At 40.7% G+C, this 20561-nt stretch overlaps 1 protein-coding gene across 27 annotated transcripts in view; it reads right to left on the reverse strand.

Annotated features, from left to right (window-relative positions):
* Positions 1–20561, reverse strand: part of AOPEP (aminopeptidase O (putative)) — a 393415-nt gene that overhangs the window by 346403 nt on the left and 26451 nt on the right. For 26 of the 27 annotated variants that reach the window (XM_043547078.1, XM_037901726.2, XM_043547087.1 and 23 more), the window contains one exon: positions 6853–6953. The gene's annotated coding sequence lies outside the window, so the exon portion shown is untranslated. Of the gene's footprint in view, positions 1–6852; positions 6954–18905; positions 19385–20561 lie in introns of all 27 variants that reach the window. The other variant, XM_043547074.1, reaches the window with a different exon arrangement.

Here is a 20561-nt window from a genome sequence, read left to right on the forward strand (position 1 = left end):
AATATTAAGACCAGGAACAGAAAAAGTATTGCAGATCAGAACTGAATAATTAGCATGTAGGGGAATCTAGAGAGTACTTTGTATGACAGATATGCAATACTCTGAATAAACCTTACTGAATCAAATTAACCCTTGCTGAATTAAGTTTAATGCCTTGGGGTCCATTGTATAAAAATGAAAATGTTATGTGTTTTTGTGAGATTGTATATAACTTCTCTACAAGGAGGGGGTACCCTAATACAATTCTTTAGTTATCAGCCCTTCACCGTAGGAAGGGGACACACTGCCTGGCTGATTACCTATTCCTGATCTCTTAAAAGGTTCTCTAGAGAGCTGCAGACAAAGACAGGATGTTGGGATAAATAACCAGGTGGTGAACCGACTCAAGATTTTTGTTCTGATCCAGCAAACAGACAGGACTGCTGATCCACAGAGGATCCTAATCCTTAGGGAACGGTTGGAAGGACTTTGGCCTAGTAAGGCCACATAAGAGTTTCTAGTTCTGAGCAAAGGGTGTGAGGAACTTCAAATCACAGGAAAACCCTGGATGGGGTTTTGAAGGAGTGCTCTTTCCAGAGCCCGTGTTGGAGAGGGTGATCTCTCGTAAGCTTATTAGCATGCAGGTAGGCTCTTTTATTGTTCATCTGTTGTGCTTTTACCTTAAGAATAAAATATGCTTGCTTAGAAAGAACTATGTAGTAATTTGCAACTGGGGCAATTATGCTGGGGCAATTATACAACTGGGGTAATTAAGCAAGCTGCAAGCAGTCTCTGAAGATAATTGCCCTAGTTGTAAATTTATAATGATTGTCCCAGTTGTAAATTATGCTAGGGTAATTCAGAGAAGCAGTCTCTGAAGATAAAGTGAAGTGGGCCTGCTTAGGCAGAGTGTATTTTATTGGGAATAACACAGTGAAAGCAGGGAATTGTTCAGCCTGGAAATACCCTGGTCTCCACCACCTAAGAGAGGTGACAGCCAGGGGACACAGAAGCCTGTGAGTGGGTACTCTTGCTGGTCCACTGAAGGGAAATACAGGTTAGTTGCCCTGAACTATGTAAAAATTTTGTAGTCTGGAAGATTATGCTAAAGTAGCTTGGGCTGCATAAGTATGAGAAGGTGGCTGTGGATGGAAATCCCTGTGAGGCTGTAAATTTCCCTGCTCTATATCCTTCAAAGAAATACGTCATCAACCCTGAAGCACACAACAGTCTGAACAACAGTACAGAAATCTTCATTCAGTAGCTTGAGAGATGTCTCAGCCTACCACCTAGTACTCAGCTTTCCTTTTCTAAGCAAGCTAATCAAGAAGCTGGCAAAAACAAGTCCTCATAGTCACCTCTCAGGTGCCATTTTCTTGGAACTCTCTCAGAAGAGAACACGGTAGCAAGACAGCTCTGGTTGTTCTGCCAGATGGCCTCTTCCTGTCCATAGACAACAGACATAGAGCCATCCTCATCCTGCTGGATGCATCTCCGCAGCATTTGATATCATTGATCACCAAATACTCCTGTCCCATGGGTGAAGAGAAATCCTCTGTAATGGCTCAAGTCATTTCTCTCAGACCAAAATAAAGTCCTTATGGGCAACTGCTCCTCCTCTTCCAGAGCCCTCCCCCTACAGAGTCCCACAAAGCTCAACTTTTTACATCATCTTACTCAACATCTACAAGAAGACATCAAGAAAGCTGGTGAGACAACACAGTCTGAAATGTGAACAATACGTGGGCTACGCAAGAATCACTACAATTTCCTACAAGTGCGGAAATAATATAAACATCGGACTCAAGAGCTGTTTGAAACAATGAAAGGTAACTTGAAAGTGATGCTGGTAGGGAGAGTGAAGCACTTTGAAAAATTCGCCCTAAAAATGGCGGAGGTATCTGCCCTCAGAGTACAAAAATTGATTCTTAGGAGTCATAACTTGCACAGAAGCTGAACATAGAATATGGAACTCACTCCCAGAAAAGATAAGACTGACTACTAATTTCACTGCATTGAGAACTAAATGCAAAGCCTGTTGCTTTGGCTTAGCTTTTCCTCAATAATTTTGCCAAACACATCCACATTTACTCCTACAGACTGGGAAGCGGACAATAGAGAGAGATGGTTAGTTCAATTTTGAAACACTTATGAGATGCTCAGATATTATTCTAATTGGTGCCATATATGAACCTAGGTAGTCAGATATACACGCTGTGGGCCTCAGAGCTGGAAGTGTGTGTATGTTTCTTACCAAAATAAAGCAGTTTCCTTTTTTTTTTTTAAACTTAAATTAGCATTTTGAACTGACTGGGAGGACTCTGCCATAAGCTTTCATAAGTGGCAGAACTGTGTATTGGGGAAGCTTGCAAAGTCTTTACTATGCATCCCTCTCATTCTCTCTACCTGTTCTATGTAATCATTCCCTCGCTCCCTTGAACACCAAAGTGGATTAAAAAGAATAAGAACACCTAAGGTTGGGGGGGGGGAGCCTCAAAAGTGTAACATTTCTTGCACTAGATTTAATAGTGTGTAATGCCCTGATTTAGCATATATCTTGTGGAATCATAGACTTTAAGCCAGAAAGGACTATTACGATAATCTAGTCTGGTCTCCTTCATAACACATGGAATATCAAAAATAGAAATTCCATCATGTGGAACCTTTACATCTCAGAAAAGACTTCTTAAAGGGGATTCAAATTATTCACTACTTACTGATAAAAGTCACACTACCAAGAAATAACACTTCTTCAAAAAGCGTTGACATGAACAACAAAAAAAGGCATATTATATAATAAACATATAATCTGGGGATTCTGAATTAATTAACAGACTGTAATCCCTAAATTATTAGATGCTGAAAATGCTTAAAGATAATTTTCCTTGAATTTACAACAAGGTCTAGGTTTTGTCCTAATACCTCACAGGAACGGGAAAGAATCCACTGATTGTCCTTCATGTGGGAAGAAATGATATGGCTAGATTCTCACTGACACGTATCAAGGGAAACATCTATGCCAGGCTGGGGAAGATGCTTAAGGAAATCGAGGCTCAGGTGATCTTCAGTGGGATTCTGCCTGTTCCTAGAAAAGGGCAACAAAGGTGTGATAAGATTATGATGATCAACATATGGCTCAGGCAGTGGTGCTATAAGGAAGGCTTTGGGATGTATGGCCACTGGGAGGCATTCATGGACAGAGGACTGTTCTCTCAGGATGGACTTCAACTTAGTAGGGAGGGAAATAGACTTCTAGGACGGAGACTGGCACAACTGACTAAGAGAGCTTTAAACTAGGAATTTGGGGGAGATGGTTGGGAGACGTCCAGGTAATCTCCAAGCCGGATTTTAACATTGAGAAGGAAGAAAACGAAGTAAGAAAGGATACAGCCATAGGTAGGAGAATGGACATAAGGAGGAAGGGCAGTGTAGTTACCAGTCTAATAGGTGATACTGGCGGTAGAATGTCCATTCCTAATCGGTTAAAGAATGTGAGCGAAGCCAAACAGCAAAAATTAAGATGTTTGTACACCAATGCGAGAAGCCTAGGTAAAAAAATGGAGGAACTAGAGCTACTGGTGCTGGAAGTGAAACCAGATATTATAGGGATAACGGAAACATGGTGGAATAGTCGTCATGACTGGAGTACAGGTATTGAAGGGTATGTGCTATTTAAGAAAGACAGAAATAAAGGCAAAGGTGGTGGAGTAGCATTGTATATCAATGATGAGGTAGACTGTAAAGAAATAAGAACTGATGGAATGGATAAGACAGAGTCTGTCTGGGCAAAATCACATTGGGGAAGAAAGCTACTAGAGCCTCCCTGGGATAGTGCTTGGGGTGTGCTGTAGACCACCAGGATCTGATCTGGATATGGATAGGGACCTCTTTAATGGTTTTAATGAAGTAAATACTAATGGGAATTGTATGATCATGGGAGACTTTAACTTCCCAGATATAGACTGGAGGACAAGTTCTAGTAATAATAATAGAGTTCAGATTTTCCTCGATGCGATAGCTGATGGATTCCTTCATCAAGTAGTTGCTGAAACAACAAGAGGAGATGCCATTTTAGATTTGGTTTTGGTGAGTAGTGAGGACCTCATAGAAGAAATGGTTGTAGGGGACAACCTTGGTTCAAGCGATCATGAGCTAATTCAGTTCAAACTAAATGGAAGGATAAACAAACATAGATCTGTGACTAGGGTTTTTGATTTCAAAAGGGCTAACTTTAAAAAATTAAGGAAATTAGTTAGGGAAGTGGATTGGACTGAAGAATTTATGGATCTAAAGATAGAAGATGCCTGGGATTATTTTAAATCAAAAGCTGCAGAAGTTATCGGAAGCCTACATCTCAAGAAAGGGAAAAAATTCATAGGCAGGAATTGTAGACCAAGCTGGATGAGCAAGCATCTCAGAGAGGTGATTAAGAAAAAGCGGAAAGCCTACAAGGAGTAGGAAGATGGGAGGGATCAGCAAGGAAAGCTACCTTATTGAGGTCAGAACATGTAGGGATAAAGTGAGAAAGGCCAAAAGCCATGTAGAGTTGGACCTTGCAAAGGGAATTAAAACCAATAGTAAAAAAGTCTATATCAATATAAATAAGAAGAAAACAAAGAAAGAAGAAGTGGGACCGCTAAACACTGAGGATGGAGTGGAGGTTAAGGATAATCTAGGCATGCCCCAATATCTAAACAAATACTTTGCCTCAGTCTTTAATGAGCTTAGGGATAATGGTAGGATGACAAATGGGAATGAGGATATGGAGATAGATATTACCACATCCAAGGTAGAAGCCAAACTGGAACAGCTTAATGGGACTAAAACCGGGGGGCCCAGATAATCTTCATCGAAGAATGTTAAAGGAACTGGCACATGAACTGCAAGCCCATTAGCAAGAATTTTTAATGAATCTGTAAACTCAGGGGTTGTACCGTATGACTAGAGAATTGCTAACACAGTTCCTATTTTTAAGAAAAGGAAAAAATGTGATCCAGATAACTACAGGCCTGTTAGTTTGACACGTGTAGCATGCAAGGTATTGGGGGAAAAAATTGAGGGAGAAAGTAGTTACGGACATTGAGGTCAATGGTAATTGGGACAAAATACAACATGGTTTTACAAAAGGTAGATCATGCCAAACCAACCGTATCTCCTTCTTTGAGAAGGTAACAGATTTTTTAGATAAAGGAAACGCAGTGGATCTAATTGATCTCGATTTCAGTAAGTCATTTGATACGGTTCCAAATGGGGAATTATTAGCTAAATTGGAAAAGATGGAGATCAATATGAAAATTGAAAGGTGGATAAGGAACTGGTTAAAGGGGAGACTGCAAAGGGTCATACTGAAGGGTGAACTGTCAGGCTGGAGGGAGGTTACTAGTGGAGTTCCTCAGGGATCGGTTTTGGGACCAATCTTATTTAATCTTTTTATTACTGACGTTGACCCAAAAAGTGGGAATGTGCTAATAAAGTTTGTGGATGACACAAAGCTGGGAGGTCCTGCCAATTCAGAGAAGGACTGGGATATCAGTTAGGAAGATCTGGATGACCTTGTAAACTGAAGTAATAGGAATAGGATGAAATTTAATAGTGAAAAAGTGCAATGTCATGCATTAAGGGATTAATAACAAGAATTTTTGTTATAAACTGGGGACACATCAGTTGGAAGTAACAGAAGAGGAGAAGGACCTCGGAATATTGGTTGATCACAGGATGACTATAAGCTGCCAATGTGATATGGCCGTGAAAAAAAGCTGATGCGGTCTTGGGATGCATCAGGCGAGGTATTTCCAGTAGAGATAAGGAGGTGTTAGTACCGTTATACAAGGCACTGGTGAGACCCCATCTGGAATACTATGTGCAGTTCCGGTCTCCCATGTTTAAGAAGGATGAATTCAAACTGGAACAGGTACAGAGAAGGGCTACTGGGATGATCTGAGGAATGGATAACCTATCTTATGAAAGGAGACTCAAGGAGCTTGGCTTGTTTAGCCTAACCAAAAGAAGGCTGAGGGGAGATATGATTGCTCTCTATAATATATCAGAGGGATAAATACCAGGGAGGGAGAGGAATTATTTAAGTTCAGTACCAATGTGGACACAAGAACAAAATGTATATAAACTGGCCATCAGGACGTTTAGACTTGAAATTAGATGAAGGTTTCTAACCATCAGAGGAGTGAAGTTCTGGAACAGCCTTCCAAGGGGAGCAGTGGGGGCAAAAGACATATCTGGCTTCAAGACTAAGCTTGATAAGTTTATGGAGGGGATGCTATGATGGGATAACATGATTTTGGCAATTAATTGATCTTTGACTATTAGTGGTAAATATGCCCAACTGCCTGTGATGGGATATTAGATAGGGTGGGATCTGAGTTACTACAGAGAATTCTTTCCTGGGTGTGTGGCTGGTGAGTCTTGCCCACATGTTCAGGGTTTAGCTGATCGCCATATTTGGGGTCAGGAAGGAATTTTCCTCCAGGGCAGATTGGCAGAGGCCCTGGGGGTTTTTCGCCTTCCTCTGCAATGTGGGGCACAGGTCACTTGCTGGAGGATTCTCAACACCTTGAAGTCTTTAACCACGATTTGAGAACTTCAATAGCTCAGACATAGGTTACGGGTTTGTTACAGGAGTGGGTGGGTGAGATTCTGTGGTCTGCGTTGTGCAGGAGGTTAGACTAGACGATCATAATGGTCCCTTCTGAGCTTAGTCTTTGAGTCTATGATTCTAATGATGTGTTAATTATCTCCAAAGAGGTAATATACATGCAAACAAGTGTACAAATGTATCATTCTTTTGAAGCTTTCCTAGAATTACATTAAATTTACAAGAATTACATCAATAAAGTATAACTGATTTCTAACCTTTACCTATTTATACTATTTCTTTTCTTCAAAGAGTTCCATCAGCAGTATAAAGTAATGCTGTCCTCTATCCCCATACTTCTATCTGTATATTCAATGATATCCATCTGAAAGAAAGAAAACAACAAAAGTATCATTAATAATTATATTTTAAGAATAATATTATTATATTAAGTCTAACCTAACTAGTTCACTTCTGACTGGTACAAATGTAATTCATTGTTTCCATGATTTATCAGATTATTTATGAAGTGAACCTTGCCAAATCTTTACCAGTAGCTCCATTCATAAATAATTTCAACATTTTTTATTTCATACACATTTTAAAAGGCCATAGCACTGATGGATTATTGTATATGGGCTTTAAAGATTTATCCTAAATTATATACTGTGTGACTGTAACAATTTAGAAAGGTGACAAATTTCTTCCTTTGACAACAATAAATCTATTCGCATGAACAGTCATCTGTATGTATTTTACAGATCATGTGTTTTTTTGCTAAAGATTGTGTGGGTGAGTTTTAGTTAATGAGAGTGATTTAGAACATGGCATGAGTTGGGTACAGTGCCAGCAGATACTACACAGTCTGTTCGTGCCAGTAACAGCTTTGACAACATGGCTTATTTGTAATTCATATCATTTCAGCTGTTCCAGTACTGAGCGTCTCGAGAAGGGACTGTCAGTTATGCAGAAGTGCATGATGGTGATAATTTGTCTATTTAACAATTTTGACAAGGAACAGGTGCCCATCTCGACTCTCTGGAACTTATATGAAAGGAACAAGTGCATCCTACACAGTGCTGAGCCATTCTCAGATAAGATTTTGTTTGCTTGTCATCAGTACCATATATGATCCATGGTTTTGAAGGATGCAGAGAGATCTAGCAATATCAACAAAGAATCTGATTTGTTGCTTAAGAGCAGAAGAAGGTAGTCCCTTAGTGCCATGAACAACAGACAATGTTCCTCAGGACCATTTTGGTGCCATTGCCAGGTCTGAAACATGACTGTGATATATATAGATTTTGACAGATATTGCTGGAGCTTGGGGGTCTCAATAAACTTTACCAAAGAAACTGGGATTGGAGAGTGGGTGGCATTCCGTGAGGCTGTTTTAAGGGTTGGCTTCTCCAAGGTCTGAGTACTGCATTCATTAGGATAACTGATAGTTTGCCTTTTTGAGGGAGGCACAGGTTATCTCAGTTATCAAGGGGACTAGGTGTTTCCCACTGGACTTCACTTTTCATGAAGGACAGGAGGTCAGTTTTAGAGACGTATGAAACACTTCTGCTGAGCTTTAGCAAGCTGGCGCAGTTGTGTCTGAGAGGGACACAAAGGATTCAGTTGTGTCATATGTCCCTTTAGTTTTCTTTATGGCTGTTGAGTATATAGTGTGACAAAGTCAGATCTGACAGATCTAAAGGATGGTTGAAGCCAGGTATATCAGTCTTAAAGCCCCTTTTCCTATGAACCAAAAGAAGTTACCTCAGGTTAATTATGGTCACCAGAGTCTAACATGTGATCTCTAAAAAACTGATCACAGTTAGGAGAGAGCGGGGAGAGGAGGGATAAAAAGCAAGCTGCAAAAGAGTTGTGTGCCACTAGGGGAAAAGGTTCTTCCCAGGTAAAGAATTCTTTTTCTCTATAAGGGAAATCTTGTGTTTATTTCTGTTTGGGGTGGGGACCTGGGTTCCCAACACAGTGTGGGTTAGAGAGGGTTACTGGCGATTAGTAGCTAGCATAAGAGGAAGTACTCCAGTGGGAGTTAGGAAATTTGTCTGTTTGTTTAAAGAACCCTCAAGGCCAACCCTAGGGCCTGCTCTTAAATAAGGAAACATTAAAAATTAAACCTCCATCATAGGACTGATTTTCTCCAGGTCCCAACACCGGAGGGAGAAATGCTAAGTTTTGCTGTGATGAAAGAGTTGTGTTGCTACAATATGAAGTTGCATCTTGAGAATTTCACGGGTTGCCAAGTGGATCTTGCCCCATACGCACTTCACTCAACTGGTTTTTTGCTTCACTAGGTAGAGTTCAGAAAAATCACAGTAATTTACAGAGGTGGTATGAGGGAAGGGGTTTTGGGGAGCAATCAATGGCTTCAGTCAGCAGTTGACTGTAGTGTTCTGCTAGTTTGTCAACTCCTTCTGGACATTTTCTAGAAGTTTCATTCACTAAAGTGGAAATTATTGATTCATTTAATCTTTATCATTAGAAGGTGATGGTCTATGCAAGAAGACAGATTGGATCAGTTAGAGTGGACAACAATGCCAAAGATGAGCTCTAGCGTGTGTTCAGTTTTGTGGGTGATGCTGAAGACAACTTGAGAAAAATCTACAGTAAGTAGGAAATAGCGAACTATGCTGTTAGATGTGTTGTCTATGTGGATGATCAGATCTCTCAGAACAATGAATCTTGAGAAGTCCATTATGATGTTAAATAAGAGCTCTGTTATTTCTTCCAGGAATCTCACTAGCCTTCATTGGATTTCTCACCAGGTTATCTGTACATCAAGGATATTCTTGTGTATATTTCATCCCTGGATACACATATTACAACTGGACATTCAGATGACAATTTTCAAGCTGGGACTCTTCTTGCATTTGAGATCAAATGAGAAAGAATGGCCACATTGCCTACTTGCCTCGCGTATGATGCAGACGAAGACCCACTAGAGACAGTGAGGAGACCACCAAGCTAATCTTCATTTATGAGCTAACAAAAACAAAATTTGAGATTATGGGCCAAATTCAATCCTGGACTAAACACGAGTTTTCATTGGATTTCTAGCCAGTTCAGAGCTGAACTTGGTCCTAGATCTACAGAGATGAAAAACCAGTGAATAATCCATTGTGACATCTAGCCACCAAAAAGTGACATGTCTTGAGGTGATTTGATATATATTATACACTAAGTGTGCATGTGATAAAACCTCTCGACCCACTGTACTATCTTATTTACAATATAAAGATATATACTGTAGCTAAGAACAATATCGATATATAAACACCCATATGGTAAATTTATATATATAGACACACAATTTATTCTCACTCTACCATATGCCACCACAAAATGATTTACTAACATTCAGATAGATCAAGAGAAAAAAGCACACAGACAGCCAATTAAAAACTGACACTTACATAACGGTTTGTACAGCTGCACTGCATCAAAATTTACAATACTTTTTTCCCTCTGTAGTGCAGTCAACCATAACAAATGCTAACATGACACAATTCACTCACAAATAAAAGTAAGGATTAACATTTTGATTTGAACCTAGCATAGTCATCAAACAGCTTTGCAATTTATTAGACTGAACTGTTCCAGGATCAGAAAGAAATCAGTAAAAAAGTAAAAGGAAAATGGAAAGATTTTATGTGACACAAATAAAACAGGCTATAGAGCAGAGTGGTGAAAACTGTTTATTTCATTCATTGGGGATAACTGTACAAGTTGCTTACTGTTCCATTCCCATTTACCAGTCGTAAGTTTTCTGGCCTTCCTTCTCTTTCACTATTATACTGTAACATTTGGTAAATAAGGTTCCCATCTTTCCTATTTTCAAGTTTAATTCTCCTTCTATCTTTATATACAAAACTAACATTCCCCTCACCCTAGCAAACATACACACACTTTAAGGCTATTTTAAATATTTAGTTCAGGCAAATGTAAACAGTCAAATAAATGAAATCTACAGAACTACGTATCTAAAAGATTCAAAGCCCCAAATTACTATTTAACATGACTTCAAAATATTAGACGTGGTGCAGTAGGAACCTAATCTATCATATTTGAATGCAAAAAACCTTCAGAGGTATTAGACATGTCAGTATTTTTCCACTCTATGTTGGATTGGAACTGAATCCTGCTACTTTAATTCCAGCGCTTTGCACGGTGTGATCCTTTCCTAGGTTAGGCTTTAAGCTGTGATGTTACCACACATTAGCAGCGACTTGCTACCATGTTTTAAAAGTCTAGTCTAGACAAGGCACCCTACCTTTAACATGTACTAAACTAGTCAAGTACTAACATCATACTTTTATTCCTAGTCTAGATGAATGCATGTCAAATATGGTGTACAAGTGTGATAGTCTTTGTTCCTGGGGAGCATTGTTTAGCAGTCAGGGCTTTGGCCCTTCAACCTGCAGAGGGGGTTTTTGGTGGGAGAACTTGGGCCCTCCCATTGCACTGGGCCCCATGAGGGTAACACAAGGGTCTGATACCCAGGAGCACATTAAGGCTGCCTTTCCTCGGCCACTTCCTACCACTCAGCTATTGTCCAAAGTCTATCCCAGAGGCTGTGAAGGGGGTCAGCTCACCGCTTGGCATCTCTTCGCAGCCAGGCATGGCATGGTAGCTCTCTCCCTCTTGGGGAGGCAGGTGCCTCCTCTTGTGTCTTGGCCTTCTGGCCAGGTCAGTCCCAAGTCTCTCCCCTTCCAGGATAGTCCATAAACAAAACACAGGAGCTGCAAGCTAGAAGTCTTTTCTCTTCCCTGGTCTGCTCACAAGGACGCTCTTCTGCTTCTTTTCAACTCCTCTTCCAGTCTGTGCATCTTTTGCAGGTGTGATGGGGCAAGGCTAGCTGACCCCAAAGCAGCTCAACTGCTTGTTGCCCAGTGTAGGGTTTGTATACCCAATCACAATCACAACATGTAGTAATCACAGACCCTTTTTAGTATCACTTGAGCTGCTGGAAAAGGGCAATAGCTATCAGAGCAATGCATTAATTTCTACATATTGATACTGCAGTAGCACACAAAGGATTTGAGCCCCATTTTGCTAGGTGCTCTACAAACAATACAAGACACCGTCTTTGATCCAAAGATCTTGCCATAAAGACGACAAGTGATATACAACAACTTCTGGGGGAGAGAGAGACACAATCATATCACTTGTATATACGTGCTTTTATTATTAAAAATAACATGTCAAATTGTCCCCATCTATTCCTTGAGCCATCATTAATGGGCTGATTTCTTATAGGCATCAGAGCAGAGGTCAGTCTTAAGGAGGTATCTGAAGGAAAAAAGTAGTGGTCTTATGAATCCATTCCAATGTAGGTCATTTTATGAATGACGGGGAAGCATGAAAGAAATCTTTAATAAATGTTTGGTAAACTAAGGTATATTTGTTTAAAATATACTTTATGAATATATAAAATGAACTTTAAAATAATCCATCCTTGCTCATAAATTTGGCCCAGGGATTCAGGTGGTGTTCAGTAATTAATGATTAGGGCCCTACCAAATTCACAGTTACAGGATTTTAAAAATTGTAAATTTCATTATTTCAGATATTTAAATCTGAAATTTCACAGAGTTGTAATTGTAGGGGTCCTGACCCAAAAAGGAGATGTGGGGAGTTCGAGGTTATTGTAGGAGGGATTGTGGTACTGCCACCCTTACTTCTGTGCTGCTGCTGGTGGTGGCGCTGGGCGGCCAGAGAGCGGCGGCTGCTGGCCAGGAGCCCACTCAGAAGGCAGTGCCGCCACCAGCAGCAGCGCAGAAGTAAGAATGGCATGGTATGGTATTGTCACCCTTACTTCTGTGCTGCTGCTGGCGGGGCACTGCCTTCAAAGTTGTGTGCCCAGCCAACAACCACCGCTCTCCAGCTGCCCAACTCTGAAGGCAGTGCTGAAGTAAGGGTGGCAATACCGCAACCCCCTAAAATAATCTTGCGACTCCTCTCCTCCCCCCCCCCCCCCCACAACTCCCTTTTGGGTCAGGACTCCCAATTTGAGAAACGCTGGTCTCCCCCGTGAAATCTGTATAGTATAGGGTAAAAGCACACAAGAGACCAGATTTCACAGTCTGACACGCATTTTTCATGGCCGTGAATTTGGTAGGGCCATATTAATGACACAGACAAGTATCATTTACATATAAGCAGTATAAAATGCTCACAGAATTTACTATTGATTGCAGTAACCTGAAGAAGGACTCTGTGTAAGCTCAAAAGATTGTCTCTTTCACCAACAGAAGTTGGTCCAGTAAAAGATATTACCTCCTGTCCCATAGATTTTACTAGTCCATTCAGGGATGTAACACAAAATTGTATATACTTGACTATTAACTACATGCTGAAGTTTTAAAATTTGGACACATATTTAGAATTTTTACACGTACAAATGAACATTGGTCTTTGTTGGGAGATTTTTACATGCCTCAGTCATGCCAAGAAATAAAATTATCAACCAATGACTAGAAGAGGTTAAAAAGTATTTTGAATAATGATGTTACTGAACATTACCTGACAACCTTTGGCATATTTCTAGGTTGTACTTCAGCAGCAGAAAAAAAGAAAAAAGAAAAATTTTTAATTTAAAATTTTTGTACTTTACCAAAAAATTCAGTGCACGAACAGTCCACTTTAGAGTTTGAATTAGTTCTGTTTTCACAGCACAGGGGTAAGATAAAATGTGTTGTTCAATATAATAGTGCTATTGTATTAAGACCAGAGATAGGCCAAGGGAGCAGTGTTTAAATCAGATTAAGGTTAGGTTACGGTTCATGTTTGAATTTTGGTAAAACAGGTCATCACATGCTTAAATCAATAATATGGATCAAATTCAGTCCTCGTGTAATTAAATGCAACTCCCACTGACTTCAGTTGAAAGCTCCAAATATCTGCTACACCCAGTCTGAATCTAGTCTTGTAGCCCCCATAGTATTGAGTTTTCAGCTGAAAATACCACTGTAGAATCCTAAGGACCAGTTTGACACATAGTCGTTCAAAAATAAGTGTTTGTCATAATTCTAAGCCAAAGTGTTGCTGGTGCCCACCTGCTGTAATATGTACTCTCTTATCCTTCTGTTTTTTTCCTATAAGCAATCACATTGTGATAAGTTCATTATTTCCCTTTTTCCCTTACATCTTTAATGTAAATTAAATTTCTCCAAAATAAGCACTCTAGATGGAATAGAACAACTCCTTCATTAATCCATGTCATTGCTGATGTGAATTTAAGCAGAGCCTCTGGAGGGTAAGGCACAGGGTTAAAAACTGTTATCCCACTATAACTCCATTAACCTGTCACATATTTTCTTCTTTATTTCCTTTCCTGTCATTTTTGATGAGTAGCAAGGTGTTTCTGTGTAAACAGAAGATAGCTGTCTCCTCTCTAATTATTCATCATATCTGATTTGGGGAGCATCAAAATCTACACTTTGTGTGCCCCATCTTTCCCTCATATAGAATGACACACATGAGAAAAGGAAACGTTACTGAAAAAAGATTATTATTTTTTTGGTAATATATTCCCACCAGTTTCACAGGGATGGAGGCTTCCTGGCAGGGGAAACGGGGAGGCTGCATCGGTTGGGGATAGTCAGGAAGCACAGACCTGTGTCATGTTATGGTTCCTCAACCAGACCTACAAAGCAATTTTCGTTCCAGATGCTCCCCCAACACATCTGGTGGCATAGTTAGCTACTGTGCCCCCCAATACTATCCTTTGCATGGAGAATTAATGCTAGTCCGCACCACATTAACGTCTGCAGTTAATTAATGCAGACCATTATGTCATAGTGGACTTTAGATACCTTTGCAGGGAGCATGCTGTATAGGCTGGCTGCTTCTCCACTAGATACCTGCTTTTACTCACTGAGTCCCCCAACATACCACACGCACGTGAAGCCATATTGTGAACCCCTTATTCCCACTAGTGAGTCGTTTGCATTGACGTCAATGGGTTTATTCCTGGAAGTTGCTGCTCACTATTGGGAATAAAGAGTTCACAGCCTGGTCAATAGAGAGGTGCATCTCGCAAAGCTGCCACTCCCTTTGTTTTGCCCCCATTCAGCTCTCTTTTTTATATATTATAGCTACCTTCCACTGATGTGAAGGAAGCATTGTGGCTTATATCACAGTTATTTGTATGCTACTGTTTTGGTTTTTTTTTTTTTACACATTTAATCATATGACCTTATTTTTGTGCCTGTGAACTTCCTTTCCCTTATTGACCCTGTAGTCTATTTTTCATCTGTCTCTATCATTTGTTATATTATGTTTCCATGTAAGCCCCAAACCTACAATCTGATTCAAGGAGATGGACTTCTGCGTCTGTTCAGTCTTGTTGACCTTAATGGGATTCCACATGTGTGTGAAGATCCATCTGTATGGATCAGATTGCAGGATCAGGGCCTAGATTGTACACTCTGTGGGACAGGGAACCATCTTCTCTACATTCTGTTAGGCACCTGGCACACAAATATAATGGCACAGCAGATTTTTTTAAAATCACTGAATTTGAGCAGCCAAAAGGAGGTTAATGAAAAAGTTTCTAATTATGTAGTAGCATCTTTGTAATTGCTAATGACAGGGAAAGGAATATAGAAAAAGTAAATAGTTCGGGAGATTTGGTTAATAAAACTTTCTAGAAAGCTTACCTGAGAGTTGCAATGGATTTTTTAAAGGATTTCTGAAAAAAATTTAGTCTTTTGCCCGTTCCTGGAGATGTAATTGGCAGACACAGTTTGAATAAGGAATGTCTGAATGCCCATTATAATTCAAAGAGGTAACGATGAATTGGTTCTCTTAGCTTTCATTTTCTTGTGTCACTGCTTATAGGAAGTACACTTCTTGCTTGGCACATGCTTATTATTTCTGATCAACTGCAGCAAGAATGGAATGGGGTCTTGTAGACAGAACTCTGAACAATGTCAAACTGGCATGTTAAGCAGCTGCACCAGAGGGCTGCAGATAAATGTTTTCACTAGAGAATGATTCAATTACTCAGCCTGTGGTGAGCAATGCTGATGTGAAGTAAACTTGAGTTAATGGCTGTGATCTTAATTTTTAACCCTTCTACTTCTCTCTTCCATAAAGACCATTGCAGAGGGAATAAGAGTATAAAACAAGGTGCACTAGGGGTTAAATGGATTACAGAATAGAGATAAGTGATCATTCTGAATATCACTCAACTGCTTTACTGTAAAAATGAAGGCAATATTTGCACAGAGATTTACCGTAGCTCTTTAAAATTTCATGACTGACTATGCAGTCCTTGTTATGCATTCCCAGGATTAACTGATCAGCTATGGGGATGTTCTTAGAATTTCATATCCTGACCTTTTGACTTTCATAATTGTATCAGAATAAAGAAAACTGTCATTTGCGCAATAACGTGCAATAATTGTTGCCTCCAATATTTTTCCTTTTTAATTTCACTGAAAGATTAAATGTGAAACTGGCTGCTCAGGGATATGGTCAATCATGCTATGAACTATAGATTTTATGTTACTAGAGAATGTGGATAGAGCTTTTTGCCACTAATTTACTGTCCTGACTTTAATTTAGGAATGTAAAGTTAAACAAACAAAATCTAAGCCTCCCCCAACCACTTTTTTTTTTTTTAAGTCTATAACTGTTCCATTACTAATCATTCTATTCTGGTATTTGGGTTCTTATACCAATCCCATCACTGTGGTAACCATCAACTGCTGCACTCTAATTATTAGAAATAATTAGAAATTTCAAAAGGGATTTTGAAACCTTCAGTGTTATATACTCCTGATTTTGGGGGGGAGGGTGGGGGGAAAGTCTTAACGTGCACATAAGAAAAAAACTGCAGTGTCTATAACATAGTAGATCTTTGAACAGAATATTTTGGATTTGTAAACTACACATTAATCCATGGCAGATAATGCTAGCTGCCATTTCCATGTAGTCTTTGTCCTTTTTATGTAATTAACAAGCATACAGACATCAGATGTTAACCCTTTCCTAGTTGGTTCTTCAGCACAGGGTGCAGGGAAAACCAACCACCATTCCACTTCATTTCGTTTCACTGAAATCAATGGACAATTAAAAAATTCAAGAAAAATGAAGATGTTAAAATAGCATCTCTTAATCCTCCAGAGTTCTACTCCCTGTTTCTATGCACAGTCTATTTGCTTACTTTTCTAAGTAAAATGAGTTTTCACTGCTTTTTATTCTTAGCACTGCACACAATTCTGCTCTGGGAGAATGAGCTGGCATCTTTTTTGGCATGTACAATTCACAGAATTGATAACTAAGTTCCAGCTGTGGAATCTTGATCATTGGTGATGATCCAGAAATAAAAAGAACCCAGCCAGACCTTTAGAGTCCAGGTTGAAATTTCCAGGGCAGATAGTTTAAAAATATTTTTTGAAACAGAATCAAGAGACAAAACTGGAAACCCAGAAGACTTATTTTTTTTATGCTGTGTTACTTTTCAGAGTACAGCTGTAATTTCAGTCTTATGTTGCCTGGTACATTTAACAGAACAGCTCTTTAATCATCAATCAAAGTCATGGCATGTCAGTAGCAAGGCTGTAATTAATAAACTATTCCACTAATGGATATTTGGGGGGTAGATAGGAGGCGGTGTAGGCCACCCAAATAGCATGGAGAAGTTGGATAGCATTAGAGGGCATAAATTAGGTATTTTTTCCACAAACCACTTGCCTCTCCAACTTTGTCTAAAAGTGCTCTGCAGTTCTCTCTGAGTCACAAGAGAGCACCAGTCATGTAGGCTGGCTGAATAGAAAGTGTTCCTACTATTTATGCATTTTCCTTTTGTCTGTGTGCTTGATTTTCCTACTCCTTGAAGACTTCTCCTGTCAGGCACAGTTCTTTCATTCCAGTCTGCAGGGAAGCTGGAGATACAGAACCATTTTGTGACCCAGCCTGAAAAGTAATTCTCCGCACCTCACATTACTGTGCAGCCTCCCTTAAAGGAGTAAGCAGGTACTGCGTTCCCACTACTTCCCATCCAAGCAAGTGGGCAAGGAATGGTTGGAACAAAGATTCTACACCTCAGCATGCCAGCCTGCACTGCTGAGATGGCACACATCAGGTTACTCATTCCCAACGTTGTGTCACTCTGAGGAATCTTCCTCTTCTGCTCGTGGAGCAGTGAAGCTATGCACCACTCATTACGGAAGGCAGACTGTTAAAGCATAAGCTAGCCCATAAGTAGCAGTTAGGGGCAAATTTTTCCAAGGAGGAAACAACATTATGCTTGCAAAAACGATTATAGCCTCTGCTTCTGCAAGAACCTGCATTTGCACAAAAAAAACAGACAATAACGTGCAAACTGACACTTATGAATGTAATTGCTCATTTTGCATATTAAAAAGAGCCTACTTGTGCATGCTAACGTGCATGCACATGCGAGCTAGTGAACAGGAGACTGCAAACGGGGAAGAATGAGATCCCCCTGCTGAATGAATAAGATGCGAGTAGTAATCTTCTCGGGGTGAGTGAGTTTGTTTGGCTGTTTGTGTTTTTCTCTCTCTTAGTCTGAGGTTATTTAAAGTTACGGGGTCAGTTGGGATAGTGTTTTTGTGGACTGTCTGAGCCTTTGTTCCCTGGATCATCCTTGATCAGCCTCAATCAGCCTTGTGATCACCCTCCCTCTGTGTGATTGAACAAAAGGGGGTAAGACCTACCTAGGAGAAAAGGCCTTAAAAGCCAGAGGCTACACCACCAAGGGGACTGCACAAACAGGGGACTGCAAACAGGGAAGTTTGTAAGAGGGAATAGTAATATAATTGCTATGGTTATGAAGGGCTACATTGCGAGTGCCAACACTGCTCCTGTCTCCTCCACCTGTATCCAGACAGAGAACTTGACCATGGATACCTCTACCCAGATCCCAGGGTAGATTTGTAGAGACTGTGGCCTGTATTTCCCACTAAGAAAGCCAGACTGTGGGGACTATCCATTGTGAAAGGTGTCTGCTGGTGGAATCTCTCAGGAAGCAGGTGGCAGAGCTACAGGAGGAGGTGGCAAGGCTGAGGAGCATCCAGCTAGAGAGGACTGTGCTATGAGGGATTCATTGACAGTACTGACAGACATCCAAGGCTGAGGAAGCTATCCAGCTAGAGAAGACAGCTGTCATGCCACTGAGGGAGGAGGATATGGCTCTGTCACAGGGCAGACAATGGCTGCTGGTTACTTCTGGCATCAGGCAGTGCTCCACCCCTACTCCCAACCCACCCACCATAGTGATGAAGAACCGTTATGCTGCCCTGGCAACAAGCAATGAGGAATTGCCCCCAAAGGTGGAGGAGAAGAAGCCACATACCCCCAAGGCTAGGATGATCACAGCCACCACTCCCAGAAGGAAACATAGGGTAGTGGTGGTGAGTGATTCTCTTCTGAGGGGGATGGAGGCACCCATCTGTCGGTCTGACATGGCATCTCGGGAGGTGTGCTGCCTGCCGGGGCCCATATCCAAGATGTTATGGAGGGATCGTCAAGGATCATCCAGCCCTCTGACTGCTACCCCATGCTACTCATTCATGGGGCACTAGTGATACTGTGAGGTATGTCCCTGAGCAGATTAGAAGTGACTATAGGGCTCTCGAAGTAATGGTGAAGGAGTTTGTGGTACAGGTGGTGGTCTCTTCGATCCTTCCAGTCCCGGGTAGGAGCGCAGACAGAGACAGATGTAGCCAGGCATTCATCTCCAAGATGCAAGGATGGTGTCGTCAGGAGGGCTTTGGCCTCCTTGATCATGGGATACTGTTCCGGGAAGGACTGCTAAGGAGAGATGGGGCCCACCTATCAAGGAAGGGGAAGAGCATATTTGGATACAGACTGGGTAACCTTGTGAAGAGGGCTTTAAACTAGGTTCGGTGAGGGCAGGCGACAAAATCTTACAGGTAAATCAAAAACATGGAGACCTGGGAGAAGGGTCAGAATCTGGGAGAAGCATGGGCCATTATAGCAGGGATAAGGGAGAGACAAGAGAGAACACAGAGGGGAAATCAAATCAGTATCTTAGATGTCTGTATACTAATGCGAGAAGTATGGAGAATAAGCAGAACGAACTTGGAATGCTAGTTAATAAACACAACTATGACATAGTTGGCATCACAAAGACTTGGTGGGATAATACACATGACTGGAACATTGGTATAGACTGGTACAGCTTACTCAGGATGGACAGGCAGGAGAAAAAGAGAGGAGGTGTTGGTGTGCCTTATATATTAAAATTGTATACACTTGGATTGAGGTTGAGATGGAAATACTTGTTGAAAGTCTCTGAGTAAGGATAAATGGGGTAAAAACAAGGGTGACGTCATAGTAGGGGATCTACTACAGACCACCTAACCAGGAAGAAGAGGTGGATGAGGCTTTTTTTAAACAAAATCATCCAAAGCACAGGACTTGGTGGTGATGGCGGACTTCAACTACCCAGACATCTGCTGGGGAAATAATACAGCAGAGCACATATTATCCAACAAGTTCTTAGAATGTATTGGAGACAATTTTTTATTTCAGAAGGTGGAGAAAACTAATAGGGGAGAGGCTGTTTTAGATTTGATTTTGACAAACAGGGAGGAACCGGTTGAGAATTTGAAAGTGGAAGGCAGCTGAGGTGAAAGTGATCATGAACTGGTAGAGTTTATGATCCTAAGGAATGGTAGGAGGGAATGCAGAACAATAAAGTCAATGGATTTCAAGAAGGCAGACTTTAGCAAACTTGGGGAGTTGGTAAGTAAGATCCCATGAGAAGGAAATCTAAGGGGAAAAATAGTTCAAGACAGTTGGCAGTTTTTCAAAGAGACGTTATTAAGGGCACAAGAGCCAACAATCCCACTGTGTGGGAAAGAAAAGAAGTATGGCATGAGACCACCCTGGCTTAACCAGGAGATCTTCAATGATCTGAAACTCAAAAAAGAGTCCTACAAAAAAGTGGAAACTAGATCAAATTACAAAGGATGAATATAAACAA

The sequence above is a fragment of the Chelonia mydas genome, chromosome 5 (genome assembly GCF_015237465.2).
Source record: "Chelonia mydas isolate rCheMyd1 chromosome 5, rCheMyd1.pri.v2, whole genome shotgun sequence".
Lineage (NCBI taxonomy): Eukaryota > Metazoa > Chordata > Testudines > Cheloniidae > Chelonia > Chelonia mydas.